Genomic DNA, 14,248 nt, shown 5'->3' on the forward strand with positions numbered 1-14,248 from the left:
TTCCAACCTAAACGATTCTATGATTCTATGAGCTTTCACCATCGTCATGCTGGAGAGATGGCTGGGAAACAACTTGCTTCTGAATGCCAAAGCTTCAGGCTGTCTGCAAACATGAGATCTCTACCACTAGTTCAGTCCTGAATGCTAACGTCATAGCCAGAAACACTAACGTCTTCATTTAATTTTTAAAAACACAAGTCTGATATAAGGGAGCAGGCAAAGGGGATAGATGTTAGTTCTGCAACCTGCTGTCTCTGATCTTTCCTGTTGTTGATACACTTGCAATTTGCCCTATTTCAGAGGTGTCTCTTACTATTATATGTTCTGCAGCACAAACAATAGCTAGAGACATATTTTAGTAATAGTAATTACATACTGAGGTGCACACCAACTAAACCACGCTCTCTCTGCTGCAGCATTTCACTGGGCATGATGGAGAATTACTGTGCTTTGAACTGTCTCAGACACTTGAGACAAGCCAAAGAGATTTCTAGTCTTCATTTCTGTGAAGAATTAGACAAGTTCTAGACACTCTCTCTCTGAGTGGTTTTGCAAGTGAGCTATTTAAGCAAACCACTCATCCACTTTGCAGATAGTATGATCATTCTGAGATAAAACACAGTCATTTTGTTGCAGTTGTCTTTTACAAACAGTTATTCCATTTTTGGGGGGGGGAAGCCAACCCACAAAAGTTTGTAGGAAAAAAAAAATCCTACAGAACTTGAGTTTCATAGAATCGTTTAGATTGGAAAAGACCTTAAAGATCATCTAGTCCAACCATTAACCTAACATTACCAAGTCCATCACTAAACCAATTAAGGGTAGAGTAGCAATTTCATGTTTCCTGGCTTGGTGGCTGGATTGATTATAATGAAAGTAAAAACTAGGAATCATTAAGATTGGAAAGGACCCTAAAATCAGTTTGTAGGTGTTCCTCTCAAAAACATCATATATTTATCAACACTGGAAGCATTCTTCTTCCTCTTTCTGTTCAATGAGCAGCCTCAACAGAGATGTTCTGTGAATACCTGCCAGATTTCACCCAAGAGATACCTGCAGGGGCAGCAGGGCAAAAGTACATGTGGTGGCTTGCAATCGATTGTGAAATGCTCACAGCAGGAAAGGAAACAAAGGCAGCTGGGGATTTTTTTTTTTTCCCTTCTACACTAGGTTGTCATATATTTTTTTAACCATGCCAAACCAGAAAAAATACTGTCTACTTATCCATATATGCTGTTGCATCATATGCCGTTAAACACACAAAATCCAGTAATCTCTATGAAAATTAGTTTTCTGCTCAGTGAATATCTTTGTCCAAGTGCTCATTTTTCTCTGTAGCCAGTATCAAAGAGCCACATGAGCCACAAAATGCTGGTTAACACTGCTGGTTCTCTTAGTGCCTCAGTTTATCTATCTAGTATCTCTGCAGTTGCCTCAATGACTTCAGGTCACTCCACTTTGCCTTTGCTGCTTCAGGCAAATGAAAAGACACATGTCAAAAGCACAATTAATTACTAAGGAATGTTCACAGCTCTTGCAGCAAAAAGAGTTTGCTTCCCTATTTTTAAGTGTGTGCATGCCTATGCACACAGTGTTCTGCTACACATGCATATGCATATTTATGCCATGAGCTATACACACATATTTTGATGTAATACAGGCATGCTTGCTGGGCCCTGCCTGGCTAATGGTGATGGAATGTCTTAAGACTCTTTCAAGTTGTCGTTCAGCACCTGCATGTGCTCAACCCCAGATGCTAAGTCCAGGAGCTTCAGGACACCTTTCAGCAGTCTGCATGGGTTAAACACTCAGGCTGGAGACAGAGGCTACAAATTCTAGGAAGGTTTTTTTTTTGTAAATCTTTCTGATATCCTTCATTAATTAAAAATCCCACCTCCATACGAAAGTAGATGATTTCCCTGATTTGAGTAACAGCAACGTTCCCAGAACTGAGCCATCTGACTGAACAATTACTGAATTGTCTCCAACTGTGAGCTAAGAAGTGTTTTCTTGGAAGAAGCATCATCAGCCATCTTCCAGAGAATACATAATAAAAGATCTGGACAACATCACTTAACCTTTTTCTTCTAGAGGTCTTTATCCAGTTTTTACAGATGAAGGAAATGGATTGTTCCAGCTGTCCTTTGAGGTCCAGACAGATGTCCTGAATTAAGGGAAGGATGTATATTCCTCCCCACCTTCTGGAATCCATCTTTTGAACAGGAACTTATTCAGCACTGAGTTGCTTTTTAGTTTTCTGATGCTGTTAATCCCTAGAACATTTTTGTCTCTGTCCCTGATGGAGTATTTCCTCATTTCAAGAGTGCTTTTATCTGAGTAGATTGCTGAAGAGTTGACTATGTAGATGAACTCTACCTAGAAGGTATAAAGATTATGCTGAAAGACCCTTTACAGAAGACACTGCAGTGACTTCGCATCAATCATGGTGGAGATTTCAGGAATTTTTAGCATCATGTCAGAGAATCATTCAATGACTATGCATAAAATCTCAGTTGTTTAGAAAAGACACAAAGCAACACTTCTACTTATGTTTCTTTTTCTGGGATCAAAGCTTGCTAAAATTACTGAGGCCATATTTCAGATTTCTTTTCCAGCCTGGCAGTTCACAATATGTGAGCACAGACTCTCATCTATCTATAGTGGCTGCCTTGCACTGCTCTTTGCCATTAGTACAGTAACGATATTTCATTTTCCCACTGAGTGTTCTTCCAGCATCTTCTCACCCCCAAACAAAATTTACTATTGCCTGCTAAATCAGCTTGGCTTTGCAGCAGCTGCATGGCCTTCTTTCACTTTTCTTCCTGGATGTTTTCTGCTGGTATAAGACCAATATCACACAGTTGACGACTAAATGGAGCAGGGTTCAAGGGTTTCTTAGGGAAGAGTAGCACTCCACCAGCTTGTCTCCATACCACTTGCAGTCAGAGCAATATGTTCAGATACCTCGACTGGTATTTCATCATGGCGCAACTCAAAGTAGCGGGCTGCCTAGATCAACACACTGCTTATGCAGTCCCTATTCTGGAGAACAGGAAGATGAGGGCTGCTGCATACAGGGGACAGAAGGGGACTCCTAGCAGCCGTCATCGCTACCCCTGTTGCTGCTGGCTACAACAGCAAGAGCAGAAGGTGCACTCTTCAGCCCTGTCCTTTGCACTTGCTGCAGCAGGAACAAACTCAGACCTCTGCCTAACAGCATGAAAGATGCAAAATGGTCAGGAGGACTGCTATGAGGAGCTGGTGAATGCAGGGGTTGATGACAGACATCCACGGCACCCCTAAGTCACCTATAGCCTGTTAAAGTCCAACTGACCATCACATCTTCCTCCTTCCATAAGACCCTTTCTGGCCTTTCTTCCCTCTTCTGTTGCAAAATGCAATCCCCTGCCAGTGCAAGGCTAGATTGTCTTTTGCCTACTTTGCCAAGAAGCCTTTGGCCAGTTCTGTGCAGCTAGTGTTATTTGCTCGAAGTACACAGAGGTCTAATTATCCAGCCATGGTGGAGTTAGCAGTTAGCCTGGGTGCGAACAGGGTCATAAGGGAATTTACTTGCTTCTCCAGTCCCACCAGTAGGTGCCTGTACCTTGTCCCCAGATGCAACCATAGCATGCTTGGTGTTTCACTTTCTAGAAGTACATCCAGCTTGCTTTTATTTTCTCCTTTTGGATTTAAGAAAATAGTTCCATATTGAATTCATGCTATTAAACTGTGCTTCTACAGTAATAATTTACAAATTTTCATTATCACCTTTTTTAAAATATTTTTTTTGCCTACTAGAATTTATCCTCTGAGGTAGGTGGCCCTTGCCTTGTTAATGGCAAGACAGAATCAGGCAGAACACACAGTAAGAGGCAATTTTAATACACTTCCCACCTTTGTGGTGTCAACATCTTGAGAGGAAACACATGAGACGTCACATTCCTAATATTAGCACATAATCCAGCCACCAAGCCAGGAAACACAAAATTGCTACTATACCCTTAACTGGTTTAGTGGTGGACTTGGTAATGTTAGGTTAATGGTTGGACTGGATGATCTTAAAGGTCTTTTCCAACCTAAATGATTCTATGATTCCATGATTCTATATTTCCACAGCACAGAAGCACAAAATGGGGTCACGAAGCAGCAACGTGGTGGACAAACTAGTGGGACTTGGAAAGACACTGAGAGAATGACACATTTTTAAGGCAGATTTTCAGAAGCCACAAACTGCAAAATCAGCAAGTTTGAAAACATAGGACCAAGTGTTTAAATGGGGCAAAGCTTTTAAAGTACCTTCTGCATGGGAGGAAATCCAGTATTACTGATTCCAGGATGAGATTTGCTTATGGAATCCTAACAGCTCACACCAGCAATACCTGTATGGAGTACATCCGCAACCTCATGCGAGACAAAATACATTGTGCAGAACTATTAATGGAGCCCACATTTCACATTAATGAGGAGACTAAGCACCCTTACCTTGCTTAAGAACCAGGCAGATGAAGAAAGGACAAGCAAGCTGAATCCTGCATTTCTTCCAGCCCTCCCACTTCCCAACTTGACACAGCTTAGAAACAGCACAAGCTGCTTAAGGCATGGCAAGGGCCAAATCTCCCCGAGCGCTTCCCATTTCAACACAGGCCTGAGTCAGCCACAATGGCAGCAGCGGAAGAGTGGGAAAGCGAAAACTCCGAGGAGCAACTGGAAACAGTAAAGAGAGGACATGGAGAACGCAGTGAGAAGCAATGATGACATGGCTAGAAAAGAGTCACAAAGGATGGAGGGAAATCTGAGCTTTTAGGTTTTGGGGTTTTTTTTTGAAGAGCCACCATTGCTCATCCTCCGTACCAGACTTCCCCAGACATCACTGTCAGAGAGGGGCTGCCTGGTTTGGCAGCTGGCTCCCAGTAGCAGCGCAGCTTTCAGCAGGGCGTGAGGGCAAGGCGTCGCAGCTGGAGAAACGCTCCTGCACAAAGAGAACCTGAGAGAGCTGGAAAATTAACTCCAAGCATAGACAGAGGTGGGGATCTCAGGAAAATTCCTGCTGGAGACTCGGGAGAGAGCAGACTTCATTGGGCAAGTTTTCAGGAGTGCCAGATCCCTTCTCCTGCCGAACTGTTTTCTACCAGATGCACGTTTCCTTTTCCAGAATTCATTTCATGTCACTTTAAGCTTTTTAATACAACAGTTACCATCCTGGAGAACTGAAATGCAGGATTTTGCAAGAGGGTGATTATGGAGTCTGGTCTTGCTCATAACTGGCACTGAGGTTGACAGAAACCAGGATGCAAACAAGGTCAGAACCCTTATAGCTAAAAGAGAAGTCAGTTTCTCCTGACCCTCTTAGCAGGCAACCACAACTTCTCAACAAAATTAACTGTAAACAATTTTGACATGTGTGCTAAATGGATTTAATTTAGTGCAATAGTCAGTATACAGCCATAAATGGTCCTAGAGTTTCTCGTTTTGTGCAGCTTAGTTGATTTTCATTTACATTCTGTGCCATTACAGCTAACTACAACAACTCAGAACACCGAGTAACTAATGAGGGAGATCAGACTGTACCATCCAGGATAATGCGTTGGTCAGATGCTACCCCCTTGATGAGCAGGTGCAGGAACTGCATGATACACATGGTAATGAATGCATGACATGTCCCGACCGGTGACTGGATCTGCTGCTCTCTAGTAAAGCCTGGGCTGCGATCAAAGCCCCATGGTCCTAAGTATTTTAATCCCTGTGTGGATTCTCTCATGCCTAGTAAGAATCAAGCTCGTGCTGAATCCTCTTCTTCATTGGGGACTGTTGGTAGGGTCTCTGCCTTCTGCCCAGTCTGCTGTTCTCAAGAAAGCTACAGGCACATGTATCTTCAAGGCTGCTCTGTTTCTGTTGAATTTATTAAACTGGCCCAACATGTTCAAAAATTACTGGGGGAGAGGAGGGACAGAGACATACAGTAAGACTGTGAATGACATCAGCCTAATTTCCCTAAGAAATTCTGGGTGGGGTTTGTGGTTTTGTTTTTTTTTTTTTTAGAGGAGATTCTTCATGTATGAAATTACTAGTGTCAAACCATACCTAGAGGAGAGAGTCTGAAAGTTAAAGTCCCTGGAGCCAGATGACCTGATCCCCGTCCCTGGCTACAGCACAAACTACCTATGGTCATTGTAAGAGGTCACTGAGTCTGTGCCTTAGTTTCTACATTTGTATAATGGAGCAAATATTTCTTTACACCACATCAACAGCACTTTGTACTGAGGTCAGTCATGCTGTCAGGAGGAAGTATCAGCGACACGTACAGCATGGCTGATTCATTTTCCAACAGCTAATGTTGTGGTAGATCCACCTTAGCAATCAACTACATTATCTCATTGTAATTTTCCAGCTCAAAGCATAACATGGATTATGGGATATTACATTGGATAGGCAGTAACCACTTAACAAGCAAGGAAAAAAAAAAAAAAACCCAACCAGTGTGTGTGTGAACTTACGTTTAACATAGAAAGAGAAACAGAAAGCTATGACTACACCTGTATTAGCAAGGAGCAGATCTGTAGCATGGATGAGTTGGTGCCAAGTATCAAAAGACTATGACACTTGGAGGGGGTGGAGGGAACAGGAGAGGAAAAAGGGGTTATTTCAGAACAACTTATAGTCTGCTCCCATGAACTGAAGACCCATTAGTGGTCAGAACCTGTTAGCCAAATGTTTGGAGTGCATCTTCCAGCTCAGTTTCATTCAAAAGGAATCCAGGGCAGGGACTGAGACAACTCTGTGATATGAACCCAAACACACAAAAGTGAGGACAGTTGGGAGACTCACTTCAGAAGCACACTCCTGGGGTGGGGTGCCCAGTGCACAGGCCAGCCTTGCTACAGGACCATCTGCTGTTGGGCTCTTAAGGTTAACACAAGGTGGCATTGAAAGTAAGCCACATGCATTCCTCATTTAGCAATTCACTGGGCATCTCCCTCACAGAGCATATTTTATTATTCTACAGCAGGCCCTGGGGTTTTTTGTTTGGGTTTTTTTTCTTCAAACTCACTGGAGTTCCCACTTTATACGCGAGTGGGAAAAAAGCATGATAAAGAAGGTGATGTATTTCCCTCAACCAGCAAAGCCAATGTCCTGGTTTCGGCTGGGATAGAGTTAATTTTCTTCCTAATAGCTGGCATAGTGCTGTGTTTTGGATTTAGTAGGAGAAGAATGTTGATAACACGCTGATGTTTTTAGTTGTTGCTGAGTACTGCTTATGCTAGTCAAGGACTTTTCAGCTTCCCATGCTCTGCCAGGTGCACAAGAAACTGGGAGGGGGCACAGTCAGAAGAGTTGATCCAAACTGACCAAAGGGCTATTCCATACCATACGACGTCATGCTCAGTATAGAAACTGGGGGGGGGGTTGGCCGGGGAGCTGCGATCGCTGCTCGGGAACTGCCTGGGTATCGGTCGGCGGGTGGTGAGCAATTGCATTGTGCATCACTTGCTTTGTATATTGTTATTACTATTATTATTATTATATTGTTATTATTATTATTTCACTTTATTTTATTTCAATTATTAAACTGTTCTTATCTCAACCCAGGAGTGTTTCTCACTCTTACTCCTCCGATTCTCTCCCCCATCCCATCGGGGTAGGGGGAGTGAGCGAGCGGCTGCGTGGTGCTTGGTTGCTGGCTGGGGCTAAACCACGACAGCCAGAAAACCAGAAAGAGCACCGACAGCTTAGGAGGACACCATCTTAACAGACTAGCAAATAAAAGTATAGTGCAAGTCTGGTAGCCACCCATGCAAAAAGAAAGAAAAGGAGAAAAAGCAAGTTTACTATTCTGAAACTATGGGATGGAAATAAAAAATAATCCAAGTCTGGCTCATCGACTGAACATTTTGCCTCACTTTACAGTTAGGGTAATGCAGTGTGTGAATAGAACAAAATGGCATCTGACAAAAATTAGATTAGGACAGTACAAGCTAAAGTATCTGAAGAAAAAACAATTGATTCTGTTTACTGTAAAAAACCCGTCCCATTGTAACTAGAAAACAATTAGCAAGTTAAATTGCGGGTTCAGCAGCAAAAAGTGTTTAGTGAATCAGCGATTCCTTTTTTTTTTTTTTCTTTTTTTGTAACATAGAAGCAAGGGAGGGGAAAAGGGAGAAATCAACCATTAGGTCAGCTTACTCAACTCTGGATATTCTCTGTTCCTTGCTCATCTTTACAGTTGGGGTTTTTTTTGTTTGGTTGGTTTAGCCTAACCACATGAAGGCTGAGAGAGGATAACTCCATCTGAAGGACAGACAAGTGCTGAAAATATGAAAAGATCAAACATACAAAACTGTGAAAAAATAAATATCAAATGGGAATTAAGTTCCTAATTATTGAAGGACTGGAGTCCCAAACAGCCTTCTAGAGAGAAATTTGGCAAGGAACTTATGACTTGATAAATTTTCAGGAAATGCGATAGAAGCAACCCTTTGAACTTCAGATAAGAACCCACGTCTTACGACCTGATGGGAGATGTGGTTGCCATTTACGTCATATCCTCAGGGTCAGTGGCCTCTGATGGTGTCGTGGTTTAGCCCCAGCCAGCAACTAAGCACCATGCAGCCGCTCGCTCACTCCCCCTACCCCGATGGGATGGGGGAGAGAATCGGAGGAGTAAGAGTGAGAAACACTCCTGGGTTGAGATAAGAACAGTTTAATAATTGAAATAAAGTAAAGTAGTAATGATAATAACAATACAATAATGATAATAATAATAATGATACACGAAGCAAGTGATGCACAATGCAATTGCTCACCACCCGCCAACTGATACCCAGACAGCTCCCGAGCAGCGATCGCGGCTCCCCGGCCAACCCCCCCCAGTTTCTATACTGGGCATTACGTCATATGGTATGGAATAGCCCTTTGGTCAGTTTGGATCAGCTGTCCTGGCTGTGCCCCCTCCCAGTTTCTTGTGCACCTGGCAGAGCATGGGAAGCTGAAAAGTCCTTGACTAGCATAAGCAGTACTCAGCAACAACTAAAAACATCAGCGTGTTATCAACATTATTCTCATACTAAATCCAAAACACAGCACTATGCCAGCTATTAGGAAGAAAATTAACTCTATCCCAGCCGAAACCAGGACAGATGGGCACTTGCAGGGATCAGAAAGCAATTCTTTTTCCTCCTTTGCGCATAATTCAACATCGTTGTCCATAACTTCTGAGTATAGAAACCCTCTCAGTTTCTCCCAATGTTGGAGATGAACTGCAAGGTAAGGCTTTGATTTGGTGGGAGGGGGAAGGGCTTTCTGCTTTTCACTGTGGATGGTATATGGCCCTCTGAATATCACGTGGGAAACAAACAAATGTATTGCCTTTGCCAGAGTAATTTGGCCTCTTTTGCCCTCTTCCTGTGCTATTTTGTACGGTGAGTTTTGGTCTTCAACTGACAGCTAGCATTTGCTACTGCCAAGAAGCATTTTTGCATGGGTATACAGCTTAGGTAACCAGCAGACACTTCTAGACGAAAACGTCTTTCATCATCTGCAACTGCAGAGGGGTGAATAATGATGTAAATGATCCTTTCCGGTTCTTCCCTTTCCTAATTAAGAGAATCTATATCCAATTCATTAAAGCCATCTGTGTGACAATTATCTTACTGTGAAAGCTCTGGATCCGTTTTCCTCATCCAGAACCTCATCTTTTTTGATGCTGTTGGTTACTAATTAGGCCTAAATCTAAAATTTCAGCTCTCTGAAGTGTATGCTGCCTTTCAGCATAGGATTGTGACTACTGTGCCTAACTATAAAGATCTTTTGAAATTACAATGGCAATGTTCTTCAAAGTCTTCCCATTCTCTAGCTGTCTTTAATAAGGATCTTCTCATACTTCTCTCACCCTTGGAGTATTCTATGCCTCCATTTTTTAAAATTGTCCATGCAATAGGGAAGAGACTTCAAAAGCTTTAAGGAGAAGATTAATTTGTGCAACTTTCTTGAAAAAGTGTCTGTTGCTAACTTTGTACGCGGTCTTGCTAACTACTTTTATGCTATAAACTAAAGCTACTATGTTTTTACATTAATAGCATGACTAACTGCATTTTCTAGGAACTGGGAAAATAATGTCTGCTGTATCATCCAGTATAAGCCTTTTCTTTACTATTACCCACTACCAGAGTTTAAAGACTTGGCTAGACCACCATGTCACAGAAAGAAAGAGAATGAAACATGGCATTTTGTTTAAAGTACAATTCTTAGTGACATGAAGATTGGAGTCTAAAGCTGCAGCATTCACATTTATACCCAACAGAAAAAGCAGCTTACCAACCAGTATGGCAGTAACGCTAAAGGAAAGATATATAGACTCAGACAGGTGTTCTCCAAAACATAGTTTTAATGTAATCTGCATTTGGAGCCTAAAGAGAGTAAGAGCAGAGAAGTATGCTTGTTATTCCTTTTTTACATTACTGTTAAAGCTAAATTACTTCACGTAAAAAAGAAACGGCAATATTTCCATACACAGAGCTAGCCCTGCATATGAAGTCTTTGTGATAGAATAGAACACAAATACAATGTTAGTTAAAACCAAACCAACAATAGCTTTTCATTCTGCCCTCACTGAGGGGTCAACAGTTACTTTCACACTCAAAGGCAAGAGATATGAGCAGTCCAGCATGTCTCCCATCAATTTCCCCCAAATTACTTTGAAGCATTAAATACCAGTTGACTTCATTGCAGTCACAAAAGATAGAAATTAGTGTTTAGTCTACTTACTCATGTTTGTCAACATTCTAGAATATAACAGGCATTCCACTTCATATTTCAAAGCATGAGAAAGCTATTTCAAGAGCAGTCATACCCTGCCACTGTCACCTTGCAGTTGATATAAAACTGAGGAGAGGCACATTGTTTCCTCATAAAGTTTTTATCTTTTTATAAATCCTCCTGTAAGGATTTTGCTATAGCACTCTATTCCTTTTTTAAAGTAGTGTTTTCTAAAAATAGAAAGAGGTTAATTTTAACCAGTTGCAAAACAGCTGTTAAAAGAGAGCTCTTTGGGGACTTAGGAAATACACAAAATTACTTCCTACCCAGGGACTGTTTTAAAGTATATAAGGAAAACTAACCACACTGTTGCCTTGCATTTCAGAAAGTGTCTTTACACTGCACTTAACAAACAGAACAGAGACACCACAGAGCTGGAATCTCGTTACCAGCATAAGTGATACAAAAATAGGAATACAGTTTTAGAATTTGGTAAGAAAAGCATTTAATTTTTTTTTTACAATAATACTCTTCAGCTTCCTGGTTGAAGTATTTCAGTTGACACCCAAGATAATTAGAAGAAAAACTTCTTTGAGCATTTATCCCCTACCCCAAAAAATACCTCAGAGATCTCAACAAGCAAGGAGGTATTAGTGTCTTTGTCTCTAGGGAGCCATACCTGTAAACTGTTTAATCAATTTTAAAACCTGTTTCACTGCTGCAGGGCACACAATTTTTTCCGCAGTGTTCTCAACATTTTTCTGCGTTGGTAGCTCAGAAGCAGTACATTTCATCAAAAGAAAGCCCAAATACAAAGAAAAGAGAAGAACAGAAAAGAGTTCAAAATAAGACAAAAGAATTCTTTGTGTTCTGAATGCTCTTTAGTTCCTTGTCCTTACCACAGTTTGAGTCCAGCTAGCAACGCCACTGCATTTAGTTGCAACATGTTTCAGTGAAATGAACTTATTCCCAACGCTGAATAGTAACGAGAGTAAAAATAAAAATAAAAAAAAAAAATCTGGTCCAGAAAGTTGGTATCTATACAGAAGTGAAGACAAAACTGGTGTGGAGAAAAAACTGGTTTGAATCAGGGATCGAGGGGACAAAACTGCCATTACCCGTTAGCACAGGCCTCAGTGGCACATGCATCTCAGACAACCTGCTATCCCAACCCTCCCTCCCTATCAGCAAATCCTGAACTAATCCCTAACACGTTACCCAGCACAGGCTCTGTACCAATTTGTTTTAAAATTAAGAAAAATTAAACAGGGTAATGTCAACATACAGGGCTACATGGAAAGTGGTATTAAATGCATGAACTCACCCGCCTGGACACCAAAGTCCAAGTATCTGGCAAGGTAAGAGTTCAGCAGATAGCCTCATCACCACGAAAAATTAAACTCTGCATGAAGGTGATAGTCTTTATGACTGATGCACACTGGTAGACGTTTAGACAGAACTACATAAAATAAATCAATACGTCCTATTAAATTGGTTTGTTTTTAAAGAGTAGCTAATGGAATAAGCCTTCCTTGTAGCATTTTTCACTAGATGTACTTATACTTAATAGTGATATGCTTTCTCCTTTGGTAATGTTTTCCATTCAAAAATTTGCTAACAATTAACAATTTTTAGATTGTATTTCTGGACTAATAATGTCCAACTAATTTTAAACAGGGTATTTGACAGTATAAAGACAGAAATTTAAACTAAAACCACTAAAGAATGTTACAGATTCCAGAGTATAAAACTCTAAAGATCTAAAAATCCCTTTCCCTGTGACCTATAGAAAAAGAATTATTTTTATGACTTAAAGTATAGTGTGGATCATTTCTAGCATGGTGTATTTGTTGATTATCCCTACTTACAGAGTAGTAGAAAAGCATAAAAATGATAATTAAAAAAAGGAATTAAAAAATCAAACTATGTGTTCTCACAAATGACAACTTGGGTGGCATCTGTTTTAATCATTACAAATCAGAGAAATTCAGCCAATTTAATAGAATGATACCCCTGTGTATTTGCAAGAGAAACTAACAGGGTATAATTTCCTACAATGTAGACATGGCATGGGACAAACAGGTGAAAGTTGCTTCAAAATACAGAGTCTGAAAATGGCAATACACAAACAGCACTGCTATCAACACACCTTTGTTTAAAAATATCCCCATATTTTTCCTAAGAATGGCTAAACTAGTAGGCACCACACTGTACACTAACAGGAACCCCAAAACAGCCCCAAAGCAAGGAAGAACTATTCTTATATGCTCCCAATACACATTCTTCCTCAACTTAATTCACAAACGACAACATGTGAACATCAACTTAAAAAAATAAAAATAAAATATTAAAAAAGACCCTCCTAAAACAACTTTGTCTAATTAATTTGGCTTCTAAATATCTCTATCACTGACAAAGGCCTAAATCAACTTGTTGAATTTCTGGAGCAAGAACCCCGTAGGTACACTTACTGCCCACCACTGAAATGAAACGTCAAGTCAAAAATATCCAATACACTAGACCACTAAACTTGCAAGTAAACTGTAGTCTATCCAACAGAAATTAATTTCACTTTAAGACATTTGCAGGGCTAATGTGCCATAATAAATTCTACTATTAATCAACAGTAAAGTGCTGAATTATATTAATTACCTGAATCGCACTCACATTTATGATCTTCATTTATAGATTTCTTATCAAGTCAAAAGAGCCCTTTCTGTTGTAAAAGCTAAGCTGTTGTGCAAATATTATAAAAATAGGTACTTTACTTAGGAGCTATATACACAACAGAACTTTTGCTTTTTGTTAAGTACAGCTGACATAGCAGAGATGAAAAATCCATGCAAGTATTTATAAAGATACTTAAAATGAAGAAAAAAGGACACTGCTATAGAACTTCCAATACCCTGGCATACAGCCACTTACTATATTAGATGATGTCTAGATCTGGACTGATAAGCATCATGCCACCAACATGCTTTAGTTTCTTTTGTAGCTAAAGTTGATTTGTAAATTTTAAACTACAGCATACATTTGATCTATTTCTCATTAAAGTGTATCATTAAGTTTGACGTTAAACTTTGAGCAAACTTCACATCTAGTCACATAACCAGCACAAGCAAGACATAAGTGCAAAGGGGAAGGTGTCAGTTGTACATAATGAGGACTCTTCCCCAAACCGCACGATGCAATAAAACGATTTTCAGGTTTAAAGTTCAGGTGGACTACGATGAGAAAAAGCAAGATTTTCTTCTCACAGATTTAAGACAAATTTCCAGAGGATCAAAAGGAGAGCAACCTCAGTTACAGCAGTCAAAAAAGTCAAACCCAAGTTTGGAGAGCTGATAAGTAACTCCAAAATTCATCATGCTATGAAGACAGCATTCTCAAAAGAGCTCCAAACAAACCGCAAAACAAAATTGGCATTTAAGTTGAAATTGGCCAAGTGCTGCATAGAAATATGCTCACACACAACAGTCATGTTTAAGCCAGTGCA

The sequence above is a fragment of the Pelecanus crispus genome, chromosome Z (assembly GCF_030463565.1).
Source record: "Pelecanus crispus isolate bPelCri1 chromosome Z, bPelCri1.pri, whole genome shotgun sequence".
NCBI classification, from domain to species: Eukaryota; Metazoa; Chordata; class Aves; order Pelecaniformes; family Pelecanidae; genus Pelecanus; species Pelecanus crispus.